This window comes from Prionailurus bengalensis, chromosome X, assembly GCF_016509475.1.
Source record: "Prionailurus bengalensis isolate Pbe53 chromosome X, Fcat_Pben_1.1_paternal_pri, whole genome shotgun sequence".
NCBI classification, from domain to species: domain Eukaryota; kingdom Metazoa; phylum Chordata; class Mammalia; order Carnivora; family Felidae; genus Prionailurus; species Prionailurus bengalensis.
In genome coordinates, this window is record NC_057361.1 from 14,854,212 (window position 1) to 14,867,358 (window position 13,147).

The window sequence follows — 13,147 nt, forward strand, 5'->3', positions numbered from 1 at the left end:
ATACTCTTCCCTGGGGGACATACTCTTGTTACCCTAGCTGTATCTCTGTGGCACTCACCTCCATCTGCCCAGGGCTGCTTATTGTGATCACTTGGGACTCTCTTCCCAAAGGTTCTTTCCCAGGCTGAGGCAGCACACTCTGCCTGCACATTGGGAGAACTAGAAATGCTGGGGAGTTAATACCTGGAAGACCTTTCAGTATGCTGGAGAAACAGCGCAGTTTCCTGGAAGGGAAGAAGGTTCTACATCATCTGCCAGCAGTCCCCAGCAGCCCCCAGTAAATCCTCCTGAGCTCCAATTACCCACAGCAGTAAGTGGCTTGATAACGCACCTATTATTGGCTTCCTTCTCTTCCCTGTCTCACCAGCCCACTCATCTTCTGGTGTTTCTTGGGATTAACTCTCAGACAACACTACTAACACTCAAACTGTTGTCTCAGGGTCTCCTTTTGGGGAAATCTGAACTAAGACATCACTCATAGGGTCAATGTGAGGATTAAAAGAGATAATGTATGCCCAATGCCTGGTGTATAATAATTGCAATTAGCATTTATTGATCAGTTTCTTTGTGCCAGCACAGCCTTAAGCACCTTACATGCATTAACTCATCTAACCCAACGTTAATCTTCATAACAGCTTATTATCATTCCTCTACTACAGATGAGGAGACCGAGACAGAATCTTCAAGATCACATACTATTCGAACCATTGGAACCATTATTCAGACCCAAGCAGTGAATGTGGAAACATTCTTTCAGGATGCTGGAATGGTTCTTTGAGTTATTGGAACTCTGACTTTTATTGAGTTAACCTTGGGAGATTCTGGCTGGTTTTCGGTGTGTTGTTGACACACGGGTGAAGTATCTTGAGAGAGATTTTTCCTGTTGCTTCCTCTGACAGAGGGCTTCTGTCAGAGAAGTGACAGCCAGAGGCCGTGGGTAGTGGCTCTGCAGACGGGAGCCGGAAGGAGGATTTACACCTGTCATTCAGATGCCCTCTACACAGAGGTCAACTATGGCCAGGATGAAGGGTGGGGAGACGACCACAGGAAAGCGGGGTGATGTTCATGGGTTGTTAAGAGAAGAGCTTCTCCCTTCTACCTCCTAGGAACCCCTATGGTCAGGGGAGTTAGATTTTGGCGAGGGGACTGACCATGCTCTCGGAGGAACCGAGGTAGAAGTGAAAGGGCTGGCCACGGCCCTTGGTCACTTCAGGTGCCTTGAGCCACAAGCCTGGCAGGCGATGATGGTGGGAAACAGGTGGGGGAAATGAAATTTAAAGAAAATGTAACATTCGAGTTTTAAACTGGGTTGATTTTTAATAGCTGAAAAAGACCTAAAAAGTCAGAAAAACTATCTGACATGTGAAGGGTCATGAAAGGCAAATTTACCATAAAAACATGATTCTTAGGTGACATAGGAAAGGGGATTAAGAAGGACAAGTTTCCGGGGTGCCTGGGTGGCTCAGTCGGTTGAGTGTCCGACTTCAGCTCAGGTCGTGATCTCGCGGTCTGTGAGTCCGAGCCCCGCGTTGGGCTCCGTGTTGACAGCTCAGAGCCTGGAGCCTGCTTCGGATTCTGTGTCTCCCTCTGTCTCTGCCCCTCCCCTGCTCATGCTCTGTCTCTCTCTGTCTGTCAGAAATAAATAAACGTTAAAAAAATTTTTAAAAAGGGACAAATTTCCAGTTATGAAACAAATAAGTTATGGGGATGTAATGTACAGCATAGGAAATACATATATATATCTCCTAGAAATATTGTAATAACTGTATGGTGACAGATGGTAACTAGATTTATTGTGGTGATCATTTCACAAGGTATCAAAATATCAAATCACTATGATGTACACCTGAAACTAATGGGATATTATATGTCACTTATACATAAAAAATACATGGTTCAAAGTAGTGATTGGAGAAAAATAAACTGCTTCAAGTTTATATTCCACAGAATTGAGCCTGCTCAATAACAGCTAATCCTTATAAAATCCTTACCACGGACCAGGTACTCTAAGCATTTCACAAACAGTCACTCACACAGATCTACCAGGTGAGAACTATTATTATCATCCCATTTTACAGAGGAAGAAACTGAGGCACAAAGAAGTTGAATAATTTGCCCAAGGCCATAACTAGAGCTGGCATTTGAATACAGCAATCTGGCTCCCTAAGTCTGGTTTTAGCCACTAAACTACACTGCCTTGCCAACCATCCACTTTCATATGGTATTCTATTCTGGTGTGGTTTTCCCTCTTGGGTCTTCTGAGGCTGACATTTCTGTTCTTTCTACACTGTTTGTGGTTAAACTTAGTGCCTGGAGGATAGGGATAGAGGTTTTAATAGTTTAAAATGAGGTACTGGACTCGCATTTCTAAAATGACATTTTCTCAAATGGCATGAACTTTAAATGAAAACATGTAAGATCTGACAGACTGATTTAAGCTCTGATTAGGGCCAAGGAACAACTAATGCTCACCCCTTCCTACAAACACTAGAAATTTACACATTGATTTGATTCTTTTTTTTTTTTTAATGTTTATTTATTTTTGAGAGAGAGAGGCAGAGAGAGAGAGAATCCCAAGCAGGCCCTGAGCTGTCAGCACAGAGCCTGACACAGGGCTGGAACTCATAAACCATGAGATCATGACGTGAGCCAAAGTCAGATGCTTAACTGAGCCACCCAGGTGCCTCCATATCGACTTGATTCTTAAGCTTTTCTCCTAGATCTTTTTTTTTTTTTAATTAAAAAAAAATTTATTTTTGAGAGAGAGTGACAGAGCGTGAGCCGGGGAGGGCAGAGAGAGAGGGAGACACAGAATCTGAAGCAGGCTCCAGGTTCTGAGCTGTCAGCACAGAGCCTGACATGGTTCTCTTGAACCATGAGATCATGACATGAGCTGAAGTCAGAGGCTTAACCGACTGAGCCACTCAGGCGCACCTCTCCTAGATCTTGCATTATGAAGTCTAAGCCCAGTGGGCACTTTATAGATGCTTCCCCCCGCCCCCCCGCCCCGCAAATGTAGCCTTTCACTAACAGAAATTGCTGTCGCATTTTCCGTGTTTGGGGAAATTGCTGGAGTCAGAATGACCTGAGTGCAGTGGATGAGACTTACCCTGAGAGAACCACCTTCGTGATCATGATATCTTCCCTGGTAGGTAAGTATCATCCTAAATGCTTTTTGATAATGATTAGGAGGCTTATGTAGTCTTCCATACCTGTCCCACGTGTATCCAGGATAAAAATGTCTTACATCTTCATGGCCATTTATTTATTTACTATTGAGACCCATCATGAGTAGCACACATGGGCTCTGTAGTGGGACACTTTGAGGCATCTAATAGAAACTTTGACTCAAACTGTCTTAAATGCAAGGAAAAGGCAGAATTTGTTTAATTAAGTAACTAGGTGTTATCATCAAGAACCCAGGTTTTTTGCTTGTTTTTTCTAATTTTCAACTTTGCCTTAGGTAGGGCACAGGCTTTGGCCTAAGGATGGTTTTCCTCTAGTCACAAAATGGCTGCCAGTGGCAACTTGGGTACTTGCTTCCTTGTTCATCCAGCAGGATAGAAGGGAAATCCTCTCCCTCAAATCATAGGATGTTAAGTCCTTTCCTTTAATCTAAATGGGCCCTAGTCATTGATTGACTGACTAATAAGCACCCACCACCTTGGAAGTGGGGATACCTGAACACTGTTGGGGTTCTATTAGAAGGAGGATGGAGAGAATAGATGCTGGAGAGCCTCTGAAGCTATTGCTTCATCTGGAAAAAGGTGACCTAAGAGAAAACATTTCAGAGAATCTGAAGCCTCAGAGATAATGTATGTAGGTTTGCCAGATTTAGCAAATAGAAATATAGGATTTCAAGTTACATTTGAATTTCAGATAAAAACCAAGAAAATTTTTAGTATAAGTATGTGCACCTCTTTCTACAAACATTACACATTTGCACAATGATTTGGTTCTTAAGCTTTTCTCCCAGATCCTGATTTCATTATGAGCTCTGGGCCCAGAGGGGCAATTTCAAAAATGCTTTTTTGGACAATGATTAGAAAGCTTATTTAGTCTTCAACCCTTGTTCCACACATATCCAGGATAAAAATACATAGTTACCCTAAAAAATTACTTTTTGCTTATCTGAAATTCAAATTTAACAGGCCTCCTGTATTTTATCTGGCAACTCTAAATGTATGGAAAATTCTTGGCACATAGCAGGCATTCATTCAGTGGTTAAGTATTAGTGTTCTTTCTTCATAAACAAGGAGCCCAGTTAAATGGTGGCATGGTACTTTTTAACTCTTAATGACCTAGAAAATACACGCTTTTGATCAAAATTGAAATGAACTGAACTGGATGTGATTCTAAGAAACCCTTTGCCAGCTCCTCAAAACCAGATCAAAGCAAATGTCCCCAAGTGGAAGGTCATAGTTATATATATGGGATGGCACATTATAAAGCTTTCAATATTACAACCTAGAACTAAATTGGACCTCTACCAATGAATATTCGGTTATTGGTTTTTCTTAACCTACACAGATAAACCACTCTTCATTTGGTCCAGAAGTAATGTTGCTGCAATTCCTGGCACAAAGGCACTAACGCTCAGGGATGAAAATGGCATGATTGGCCCAGGAATGCTGGCTCCACATGGGTGAAGCTTGAGGTCACGGCACTGTTACCTTGCATCTTGGAGGAGGCAGGAGACTCTGCAAAGCCCTGCTGTTGCCTCTGACTCCATTTTCCCTCACTGCTAATTCACTGTTCCTACCTGAAAAAATTTCTAATATGCTTCCTGAAAAGCTGAAGAGAAAGGCACCTTCATTTCCTCATCAAATATTCACCATGTTATGAAAAAGAAAACCCTAGTGGCTTGGCACCAAGTGGTCAAAACCAGCATATTGTTACATATTGTTACCAGATTCACGACAGGAATAGATTAAGTGGATTTAATCCAAGATATCCATTTCTAATTTGGTAGCTGCTATGACCTCACACACTTATTTTCCGTGCTTTTCCTAAAAACCAGAAAAAAACACCCCATTTTCCCTCTTTGCTTTAAGTGGAAATTATTATGCAGCTTTTCATAGATTTGTCCACAATGCCTTTAAACAGGATTATTATTTTTCTTAATTTTCAAAAAGTGGCTTTGGAAATGTATCTCCTTCCATTTCATCACCTCTTCATCCTCATTGGAAACCTGATTATTGGTAGGTATTGAGAGCTTTCCATTTCTACTGGTGGAGGGATGACTTCATTGCCAGCTGGGGAATCTTGTGTGGCGGAGCATTGGACCAAAGCAGAGCTGTGGGTTGATGCTGCCGCTGGCGCTGCTGCCACAGCCGTTCGCATGCATCCAGCTGCTGTGTAAGGAATCCTCAGGCTACTAGTTCTTTGCTCCCAATTCACCCAAGGGATCGCAGGCTGATGGATGAGTGTACGTGTGAATGTGTGAATGTGTGCATTGTGCGTGTGCACGCACAGCTGCAACAGTTGGGCAGCAGCTGCAATAGACTTCGATATCATTTTTACCAAAGACAGAGATAAACCGTCCTCCGTCCTTTATTTCCAAGCAGTGCCTCGGCTCCCGCCCCAAATGTGTTCTCCCCCTCTTCCACGACCCCTCAACCCTCCGCACGTGTCCCTCTGGAGTGAGGCCAGGCTGGCTGAGCTGCAGGGAGGATTCCCCCTTTTTTTCCGCAGTGAGAGGCGGATTCCCGGGCCTCTACGGCCCTCCACCCCGTCAGCCGCCCCTTTCTTAGTCACGATCTTCCCCGCCCCTCCCCCCTCCCCCCACCCAGCTCCCCCTGACCCCCCTCCCCCTGAACGCTCGAAGCTCGGGCCCCGCCCCTCCCAGACACCCAGCCCAGGTTGCTAGGGCCTGGCTGGGCAACCAAACCTGGCCCGCGAGGTGGTGCGGCGCGCGCGTGCGCGCTCAGGCGAGTTTATACAAGGAACGAGCCTTCTTCGGCTTCTGGGGTCCGAGCACGAGCGGCGCGGGCGGGGCGCGCGGGCCCGCGCTCGAGGACGAGCGCTCTCTCCGCATTGGTTTCTATCAGAAGTGGGCGGGGCGAAGGCGGGACGTGGCGGAGTCTTAGAAGCTTCTTCATTGGCCCGAACGGGACGGCCGGGGCGGGCCAGTTAGCAAATTAGGCTGCGCGTTCGCCTCTGCGAGAGGGCGGGGCCGGAGGTTTCCATTAGTTGTCCCTGCCACTGGGAAAGGTAAAGCGGCGACGGCGGCCTCAGGAGCTGTGGGGTCCCCGGCTGGAGGTGGGAGACTCGGCGGGGTGAGTAGTTGCGCCGCCACCCGCCCGTCAGGCCTTCCTGTTCCCACGTTGGCTCCGCGCCACCCAGCTTCTCCTGAGAGAGGGGACCCACCCGGTCCCCCCGGGCAGACGTGAGAAGGGGCGGCGGCGCGGGTCTCCTACAGAACAGGGCGACGCGGCGAGGGCGCCCCAGCCTGGAGTGGCCTCTCTTCAGCGCCCCATTGCGCCAGTGGAAGGGCTTCCCCAGCGAGGGGTTGGGACTGTATTTTGGGGGGTGGGAAGACGGGAGGATGTGAGGAGGGGCGGCGGGTCGAGGCCGCCCGGCGGGGCTCCCCTCAGCAGCGGGTCTGCGGCGTCCCCGCCCCGCCGCCCCCGCGGCGCGAGCTCCCCCGGGCTTGCGGCGAGGGAAGCCCCTTCCCGCCGGCGCCGAGGAGGAGCCTGCGCGCCGGAGCCCCCAGCCCGAGTTCCGAGAGAGTCGGGGACCCGCCGGGGGCTGTGAGCCCGGGGCCGGAGCCCCGGCCCTGCTGACTGACCTTGGCTGCCCGCGAGGGTGGGCGAGTGACCCACCGCCTGCCCCGCGGCTCTTCCAGCTTCCTCCCAACAAGTTTCGGGCGTTGCTATGAAGTTCACCACTGGCATAGTGGGGAGAAGCAGAAATTGGCCCCTTCCCAGACCTTCGTACCCTTTGGACCCTCATAGAAATTAAATCCTAGGGTTTGGAACCATTTCCAAACGAACAGGTCCTGCTCGCGTTGACACGTTTTATGCCCACGTTGGGGGAAAAAAATAACCTGAACGTATTTCTGTGTAAAAAGGCAGATCTTCCTTGAGGTGTTTTTTTCTTTTTTTTCCTTCGCTTCACTTGAGTGTTAAAGCCCAGATGCCCGAATAAGAAAAGCCTGACCTTAGTATTTCCACCGTGAGATTAGACGGATGCTGTGATATTTAAGTAGTTGCAGATCAGTGTTCTGTTAACACAATCTATTTTAATTGGCTGAAATTTAGGCTGATTTTAGAAAGTATTGCAGACACAGAATAATTTCTTCCCGTGAATCTGAATTAGGTTTGTTTGGACGTAATGGTTATGTAGTTAATGTAAAACATTACACAAATTAATTTGTCTGAGAACATTTGACTAAAACAAGAGACATAAATATGTATAGAATAGGATTATCGTTTTAGGTAACGTTTCCGGCTTGTTCCTTTCTTGCTGTAGGGTTACAAAAGCATCTTTACAGAGGCTATTTGGAACTATATGTGAATGACATTTAGATGTAAATTTGTTTTTAATTTAAGTGTTTTAAAATATTTTATTCATAAAATGTGAAGAACCCGTGTTTACTTGTTTCTGTATGTTTACTGCGGGGGGGGGGTAGTATAATTTTATACTTAACAACCCAATTAGGGTTCATTAATAATTTTTTTTTAAAGGTGTGCCTCTTTTTGAGAACATTGTACTTGAATACCTTAGCAATTCTTTTAATTTCTTTATTAAAAGTACTATTTTAGGTTTCGGCATTTTTGGCTTTGACACTGGAACAGGAGTAAGGAAGCCTGCAGCAGTATTACCAGTTTGACACCACCAGTGGGTGTTTCTGTTGACAAATGCAGAGAAGAGAACATTTGGGAAGGAAATATTTTTGGGGGGGGGGGGGGTTAGGGGTGTTGGGGGGGGGAAGAAGGAGCCAGAAGAAAGAAGCTGCAGAACTAAAGCTGCCAGCACAGAGTATGCTGAGCATTTCACAAGTACAAGGAAACCTAATTAGGATGAAAAAAAAAAATTCAGTTTGCCTGTATTAAATAATAGAATTCCAGAAGAGGCATGCTAAATAAAGTTAATCATCCCGAGAGTGTTAAATAATCTACCATTTCAGAGGAGTTTGGAGGGTCTTCAACTGGAGTGTCAAATCTTTTTAAATTGTCTTGTGTTTTAAACATAATACAGTGATTAATTTGGTGTGTGTGTGTATAAGTTTTGTATACTAGTTTTGCTTATTTAGCATGTTTCCTAACCCTCATTTTTTTGGAAACAAAACTTGATATATTAAAAAACATTACAAATAAACATTCTTTCTTCAGAGAAGATTTCTTTTTTCCTGCTCAGATTTATAATTTAGTCATGATTTAGGGGTTTGTAGAAAGGTTTTTTGCCCCTTATCTCAGGTTTTTGATGTTTACTTAATATGAGTTCCCTGGACTAAATCTGCCATTATTTCCATTGTAATTTTCTTGTAGTCATTTAAATTGGAGTGTGGCATTTACAGTATTCCCCGGGGTTTTAAAAGAAAAGGCTCCCATTGAGGGAAATTGCTGGGCCATCTCGCATAGATGAGTAATAGAAGGTTGACTGATTGCGAATCAGATCCATTCTGTTCCAAATATGCTGCATGGGGTTAAAGCAGTCATTTAATGAGAACCAGATTTTATATGGTATTTCTACTTTGAAGGTGCAGTGTTGTTCCATTACAAACTGAAATACAGAGGTGGAGAAATTGCTTCAAGTATGCTTTTTTCCCCCCAGCCTTGCTTCACCACTGTGTCCAAGAATCTGTGAGAGACTCTCTGTCAACAATAGTTGCATTGTTGGAAATGACAGTGGCTTCTGTTGCAGAAATTTAACCTTTTATTATGATTTGCGTTTCAATTTACTTTGTGATAGAAAATTCAGCTGTATTTAAGAATACGGCTATAGGAAATTTGTAAGGAAGTGAACCAAGAAAAATAAGCCTTCTTCAGCGTGTCTGTTAAAAGTTCACCTTTTTTCCCCTTCCATTTTGATAACTTTGGTGGTTATCTCTTTTATTTCTTCTAGATATTAGAAGGTACACTAGCATAGTACTTTATTTTTGGCAGTAAGTATGGGGATGAGACTTTTTCATGTAATAAATTGATACCAAATAATAAGGCATTTAGAACAAATGAATCCACCCACATACACACACACCCAAAATGTAAGGGAAAGCTTTTAGGTAACCCTTAACTTTGGTATAAGAATAGCAGATTTTTAAGTATTCAGTTGCTTTCTAAAGTAGAAAAGGCTGTTTACTCAGAATTTGATAGTTTTAGATTCCAAAGGTAGTTTTTTTCTTCTTTCTTTTTTTGTTTCTTTTTTTTGTTTGTTTGCAACTTCAAATTCCTTAGTAGAGGAGGAGATAGAATCTCAAAGGTTCTTTATCTTCTGATGTTGTCAATTGGGTCACATATTTCAACTTATGAAAATACTGCAATTAAAAGACTAAATTTAAACTCTTGTGTGGAGGGGTTTTCCAATTTACTTTCTATCTTAAACTCAACATTAGAAATCTTTTGTTGACAATATGTCACTTTTGTGTTTGTATTTAAATTCTTGATAGTTTCTAGAATGTTTCCTTCATATGGAGCAGTGCATGGATGACTGGATTACTCAAAGGTTTGGCCTCATTTCTCATTTGAGTTTGTACATTTACTTCATAATACTGAGACATGAGCTTGGGTGCAATTGTGTCAGTGGGTATGAAAGCTGAGAGTGAGGACTTTCTACGTAAAGAGCCTGGTAACATTTAGAAAATTAGGATTTGGGAATTAACAGAAAATTACTTATTAGGTTAAAAGGATCTAGCCCATTCAGGTCTTTGAAATTGGTTGTCAACATTTGAATTAAGCTCTCAGAAACATTTGTGTTCAAGACAGTTCTAATTAAGGTCAAGTTTTGGGAGTGGTCTCTGTTTTGGGCAGTCTTTATAATAATTAAACTATAATATGCTACTTTTTGAGCCTTACTGAATACCAGATATTTGGTACTGAATACCAAATAATTCATTTGCATGGATAGATGCAAAGTGTGTTTTCACAACACTTGTATGAGGTAGAGGTTTCTCTTCTTTCCCAACACATTTGATCAAATGGGCTCAGAGAGAGAAAACAGTATGCACAGATTACCCAGCTAGTGAGCAGCAGAGGCAAAACTACCTTCCAAACCGGTCTGACTTGAACCCTTGTTCTTCAAAACCATGCTCTCTCTGCTTCTCTTTAGGAATCTGACTGCCCAAACATATTTTGAGGTCCTACTGTAAAGTCATTCCTGGGGAGGTTCTAGAGGTATGAATATGCCTCCTGGAGTTCACAGGCTACACTGGTAAGGCTGCCTGACCTTTAGTCACATGGGAAGCTGGACTCAGGTCCATCAGCACTGCTAGATAGGACAACTGGAAGTGCACAGTTTTCTAACAGAGTCATTAGTTCATAAATGAAGGTTGTACATGATTATTTACACCCAAAATGAGGTAGTTGTTTCTAATTAACTACTTGGTGTTTCATGTTTCTGCATGTTCCACTGTTAACTTTTGACTGACTTTGATTAAATTTGCTACACTAATGACGGCGATGAAGATATTCCTTGAATTCAATTTTGTGGTTTTGATACACTCTAAATGACAGCCATTGCAATTTGCAGATGGGTATCTCTTCTGTAATTGTAATGACTTAAGTGAAATAAAACCTGGAGGTGAATGAAGTTCACAGAGGTGTGTTATTGTTGCTTTTTAATACATAGAAGTTGGGCTCTGACAAAAATGTTCCTACTTGAAAGTAGAATTTTCTGCTACTTAAAGCCTCTTGTGAGTGTGTGTGTGTGTGTGTGTGTGTGTGTGTGTGTCGGTTTTAAAACAAGACCCATCATTCAGAGAGCTAAACAGTTGCTTAGCCCAAAGGAATGCTCAGAGGTCTATATGAGGGAGGAAAATGACTTAATGTTTTATTCTGTAATTGATGAGAATCACTTTTGTCACTTATCAAAGTTAGAAACAGTCTAAATATTGTAGAAACTCAGGGCTAGAAATCATCTTGGCCACAGCAGGACAGTTGTTCTATGAAGATGGGACCTATACGTAAATTCTTGTGGATTTATTTCTTTATCAAGTGTAGGTTTTCAGTATTTCTTTTAAACAGCATTATTGAGGTATACTTTACATACTATAAAATTTACCTGTTTACGTGTACCATTCAGTGATTTTTTTTGGATAAATTTATGGAGTTGTCTAATCATCACTACAGTCCAATTTTAGAACATTCCATCACCCTAAAAAGAACCCTCCTGCTAAGTGCATTTTAAAAAATCTTACGTACTTGCTTCCACCTAGATCTCTTTATCATCAGACACTGATAAACAAAATGATGTAGATCTTAAAAGATAGGTCTTTTAAAAATATCTTTTTACATATATTACAATTTCTCACTGCTTTTTGTATTTTAAAAAGCTTTTGCCTAGGGGCACCTGGCTGGTCTAGTTGGTGGAGCGGTTGGTGGAGCTTATGGCTCTTGATCTTGGGGTCGTGAGTTCAAGGCCCATGTTGGGTGTAGAGAATGCTTAAATAAATAAGAACTTAAAAGTTTTTGCCTAAACATAATATATAGCAGAATATAAAGGACAATACTGCTAATGGTATGAAATTACCTTGTCTTTGTGGTTTTGATTTGATTTTGTTTTGGTCTTTTTTAAACCAGCAGATAAAACATAATGTTCTTAGTGATATGTTGGAAAAGCAGGAATACGAAATCAAGGTAGGGGTGCCTTGACGGACTCGGTCCATGGAGTATGAGACTCCATCTCGGGGTTGTGAGTTCAAGCCCCAAGTTGGGCATGGAGATTACTTAAACAAACAAATCAAGGTAAAAGTAATAATAATTGTTGGGCAAGAAAAAAAAATGCCTTTAAGATTTAAGACCATGGGTAAAATAATTGGTTTTCTTGACTTTAAGCCAATAACACTGTGCATTTTAGTGTTTGACCTCTAATCCCCCTTGAGAAATTCATGCCAATGATGCATGCCCATCTAGCAGGCTTCATTAAATTCAGGTATTCAAACACATTGTCTCCTTTCTGTGTTTTTTTCAGACTGGATTTTTGTGGGATTTAGACACTTACCCTGCAAGGTACTGTAGCTACAACTGTTTTCCTGCCTGCATCATTTTCTTTTTAGTTACCCTTAAGGGTAGGTGTGGGAGTAAAGCTACCTTGGGAACGAGTTGTACAGTATAGGCTGATCTCCATGCTCCCACTTGCTCTCCTTTGCTCAATGTACTGCATGTGTAGATGGACATTGCTGATAGGATAGCTTGGGGTTACTAGTTTTTGGGTACACATAAGGGAAGAATGCACTGGTTTGGTTGGAAGTTAAGTGTTTTGGAAATTGTGTCTAACTTTCCTTGCTTTTAGATGAATGTTTCTCTATAGAAAGTGACCCTTACAAGTGCCAGGTAGGTAAATCAATAACTCCTTGTGTGGTAGATTGTGTCTGGATTGTTAATAACAGATTGGACACAGCACTGCTCTGATAATAATAGTTTACTGTAAATTCAATCATAATTGGTTTGATATAGGTTTACTTTTTTTTTTTTTTTAAACTGTTTAACAGCTATGGCTGTAGGATTCTGTTGTTACTTTGTATCCTTTGTAAGAGAAAGGCCTAATATCAAGCAGTAACTTATGAAGTGCTTTCTGACACTGTAACCTTTTTGATTTAGAGGGAAATAGTGCTTTTGAAAGTAACAACTTTGCTTTCTGGAAGTGAACAAAACATATGGATGAATATTTTTAAAGAGTCCTTTTTTTTTTTTTGTAAGTTGCAATTTTATTTATTTATTTAAAGTTTATTTATTTACATAATTGCTATACCCAACATGGGGCTCAAACTCACAACCCCAAGATCAGGAGTTGCATGCTCTTCCGACTGAGCCAGCTGGGCGCCCCCTAGGTAAGTTGCAAATTTAGATTTCCATTTTAGATTTTATATTATGCCTAAAGATTAGGTTCTTGGCAGTGTAAGATCATATTGTAATAATCGGATTAAACACACACACATTCACTTGTGGAAGATATGGCAGATAAAAAATGGTGATAAGTAATAGTTGAA

General features: G+C 42.2%; 1 protein-coding gene and 1 non-coding gene across 5 annotated transcripts in view; one reads left to right on the forward strand and one right to left on the reverse strand.

Annotated features, from left to right (window-relative positions):
- Positions 1 to 3,003: 3,003 nt before the first annotated feature.
- Positions 3,004 to 3,160, reverse strand: LOC122478155. The gene has a single exon (XR_006295903.1). It is a non-coding gene; the product is annotated as a U1 spliceosomal RNA (small nuclear RNA).
- Positions 3,161 to 6,156: 2,996 nt separating this feature from the next.
- The window catches only part of CDKL5 (cyclin dependent kinase like 5), a 214,930-nt gene continuing 207,939 nt past the window's right edge, over positions 6,157 to 13,147 (forward strand). For all 4 annotated transcript variants that reach the window (XM_043570770.1, XM_043570769.1, XM_043570768.1 and 1 more), the window contains exon 1: positions 6,157 to 6,278. The gene's annotated coding sequence lies outside the window, so the exon portion shown is untranslated. The remainder of the gene's footprint in view (positions 6,279 to 13,147) is intronic.